Genomic DNA, 4,283 nt, shown 5'->3' on the forward strand with positions numbered 1-4,283 from the left:
GGTTGGGATCCCCCTGATCTAGACACAGAAAAAAAAGAAGAGTGTTTACTATTTATTGCTTACCTGACATCCACTCGAATCATATTCTCTCCATTAGGCTGTTGGACCATGTAGTTGATCGGATAACGGCACACAAAGGTGATGTTGATGTAGTTTCTGGTAACAATGTCTGTATCATTATTGCGTATGGTGTTTATGAACTTTATGTGTGTGTCATCTGAGGTCTGAAGAGAACAAAAGAAGCAGAAATTTAGTCGGAATGTTGATCCATCCGTCTATGTTTTAAACAACGAGATTTGTTCTTTTTGACATTGATGCTGGGGCATTGACCATTTTCAGTCTCACTGTATGCTGAACAAACATAAAATAAAGCAAAGATAAAGTAGAAAGACAGAAGTACTTCACATGCAGTGCAAGCAGTGCAAATAGTGCAATATGATAGAGTAGACTATATATTACTCTCACATTATGTACAGTACATGGAATATTCAACTATGCACTTTAAAGGACCAAGGCATATAATATGGCTGCAGTGGTATAAAGTGTCATAGGAAGGCAAATGGAAAAACATAACATGATAAGGGCTACGGCATCCTCCAGCCACAGTCACCACATTAAAAGTAACAGGAGAAATGTCATGGCACCTGCAGATAACCACGAGTGGTCAGTGGTACACTCATGCTTCTTCAAGCTTCAATAAAAACACACCAATCTTGGCATTGCTCTTTACCAAGCCATAACTTTAACAATAATAATCCCTTCACACACTGTAAATGTGAATGATACAGTTTCAATGCTCAGTTGCAGGGCAGTGACGAAGTTGAAACCATAAAATGCAGACTGGTTGAAAAGGTTGTGTCCAAGTTGTGTCTGGGCCCCTGTTGAGCTGAAATGGAGTATGGGCCCCGTGGTCACTGAGTAGGATGAATTGCCCCCCTCCCGTGCCCCTAACGGTCCAGACACCTTTTACTACCTCTTGGTAAATATGCAACCCCCCACTATGACCACTATAGACTGGTTTTCTACAGCGAAAGGACATGTCTGCATTACTTCTCAAGAGAACCCCACTGACACTTGCACTTATTACAAGATAATACCAAGCCTTGATGTTTCACGGATGCAAAAACATCAGAGGGGACATGACCAAAGAACAATGTCACATTTATTAGGAAATGGATGACCTGTAAACCACAGTTATCAGTAATTTATTTTTCCGAGACTGGGTTTAAAAGCTCAAGTTCAAGGTGAAAAGGGGATTGGCAGCTATGGCATTCCTCTCTTTTAACAACAGCATCTAATACAAAGCAGGCTTACTTTCTTCAACCGCTATGCAAAAAGTCTTATAAAACTACAGAGGTGTGTGTGTGTGTGTGTGTGTGTGTGTGTGTGTGTGTGTGTGTGTGTGTGTGTGTGTGTGTGTGTGTGTGTGTGTGTGTGTGTGTGTGTGTGTGTGGGGGCTATGGAGAAGGCGGGGGCGGAGTCCTACCACTTCAAAGCTATGTTAACCTTTTACTTGCTTAACAAGAACATGCCCCCTATATGCTTTCTCAGCGAGGCCTTCAATGGCACTCGTGTCCTGAAGTGCGGATTTATACCTTGCCAATGTTAGAATTGTCCTCGGTGCAGTGTGCAGCCATTCTGTGTGAGTGTTTGGAGGGAAATAATAAGGCAAGACAGCAAGGTTGGCCAGAGAATTATGGCCCCTCCATTCACCAATCTAAACACACGGTCATCATTTCCATATAAATCCTGAAAATGTAGATCTGCAGGGCCCTTTCAGCTACCACTTGTTGCTCTGAATGACATTCTGGTCTTATGGGGAAAAGGAACAACGCTACCCTTCTCTGTATAAACATATGCCACTTCCCCCCTCCCTTTTGCCTTCCTTTCTCTCAGAGTTTGTGCCTTTCTCTGTCCACCTTATTATGCCTGGTATGAGCTAATTCCAAAGTAGCAATCTGGACACAGGGGCCCACAGTCTGCACTTGCGACATAAAAGGGGGGAAAAGTATATTTTCTGGTCTACGGTTATTTTTAGTGCTATGTAAAGAGCAATTACCTCACCCAATTAGCTCCTTTTCTACCACTACAAAGGTCCAGACGGTGGCCAGTTCCCATGACAACCGTGGACATCATAAATTAGATAATTTATTATGATGGCTATTTTATTTTGTCAATAATGGAATAATGGGGGTATCAACTGTAAATTTCCTTCATATTATGAACGTAATGCTGGCACATTTTCCTTTTGTCAAATGTGACAAGAGCACCTGCACAGTTTGATTAGTATTAGTCTATAGCGTGCAATGCCTAATTCATGCTCCGAAGTATGGCTTAAATCTTCAATCTTCAAAGAAATACACAAAGAAACGTCTAGGTAAAGTGTTGAAGACATACCATGATAGTTCCACAGTCGGAGAGGTTTGTCTTAATGCTGAAAATGTAATCATCTCCGCTCTCAACACCACGGCACTCTGGATCATTTAAATGCAAGTCCCAAACCTAGGTAAAGAAACAAACAATAAACACATATTTGCACTTAAGATAAACACGATTAGCCTAGATATGACAGACATGATTATGCAAAGTACTTGGTCAACATTGTTGAATAGAGTTGTATTGGTGCTCACTCGCTTACATGAACTGGAGGCACTTTGTTGAGGAAAAAGCTACTAGGAATTACGACCTCCATATGATCGTTAGTACAAATAACAGTGTCATTGAGCTCTAGAAGAAAGGAGAAAGAGGTTTATAGAGAAACAGTTTATACCTCACTTACAGTAGGCACAATATTCGGTTTATCTCATATAAAAAGATTGTTAGTTAGCCTGGTTTGTATCAGATGGGCAGTTTTGATTACATTAGGTCGATTCATACAGCATCAGTACCATTGACAGTCACACAAACGCTAAATAATGAATAATAATGAAAGTACAAAAAAAGATGAAAATTAACAGTCTGAATTTCACTGTATATGTGGCATATAATTATAAATGTTTTTGCTGCAGGTTTTCATAACTTCCTCACGGACACAACTGTGCACCATGACACGTGTAAGTTCAATCCATCCATTCTTTATGAAACATACCTCAGGGCCAACACAAGGACATATCTGACCCCTTGACAGATGTGCAGCACAAGCAGTTTCCCAACCTCAGGTGAATAGCTTACCCTGCTCCTCAGGCTCCAGATAGACAGCAGACGCGCCCATCCTCACGGTGAGCAGGCACCACACAAACACCAAACTCACAGGTGGCATCTTCCAAGGAGTCTCTATTTGGCGTCTCTACAGCGCGAACACTTAACTCGCTCTACACCCGTTTTGTCCCTTTCCCCCCTGAATGTGTGAATCTTCTGGGACTTCTTCGCCCACAGCTAGCTGTCACCACCGCAAGACGTAGTACACCCCCTCTCCTCTTACTCCAGCCCTCGAAAAACTGTTCGAATGGACTGGGGAGCCTCCCTCCAGCCTTAAAACACCAGTCTGAATGATGTCCCTGACCAACAATGAGATTCCGCACATGAATAGGGGGATCCGGGGGGAGTCCAAGGTAACACGCATCCAACTCCCCTATTGCGGTGATGCCCCCTTTAGTAAACATCTTACAACTTTTTCTTACTATGGGGAGCAACAAGAAGTCTGGTAACCATGCAAAGAGGAACAACTGGGGATGGTTCCCTTTTGTTGTCTACATCTTTTGTCTGTGTTATTTTAAAGGGCACGGCAAAATCTTTACTAGTGCGGGAATCCCAGTCAGTCAGACGGAAGGCCATTATGAGTCAAGGGCAGTTCACTGACACTGCCAAACGCCACGTTTGTGTGTGTGTGTGTGTGTGTGTGTGTGTGTGTGTGCACGTGTGTATGGGGGGTGGAAGAGACAATAAAACACATCAAGATTAAACACTTTTGAATTCATTATTACGAAACATCTGTAAACACCATGGAAAAAAATGAAAGTGTATAATGTATGTACAGCTACTATCAGCCTGTGGATATTGATTCCCAAATAAACCATGAGTAATATCACAGATGACAATGATTTGAATGACAAATCTTTTGCCTCCACAGTTTTCCATTTATGAGATTATTTTACAAGATGATTTTGAAAGAAACAGAACCTCGTATTTGTCTTGTCTTGCAAATAATACAAGCTGAATTGTTAAGACAGGGTTGTGCTGTATTGTCTCACCAGACAACTGGCATAAAAGGGATCGACTGGAGGAACACAGTCCTAAGATGTAATCTTCTCTAACTTGTTAGAGAAGGTCAATGGTTTCCTTCC

This window comes from Gymnoscopelus braueri (genome assembly GCF_963280865.1).
Source record: "Gymnoscopelus braueri genome assembly, chromosome: 19".
Taxonomy (NCBI): domain Eukaryota; kingdom Metazoa; phylum Chordata; class Actinopteri; order Myctophiformes; family Myctophidae; genus Gymnoscopelus; species Gymnoscopelus braueri.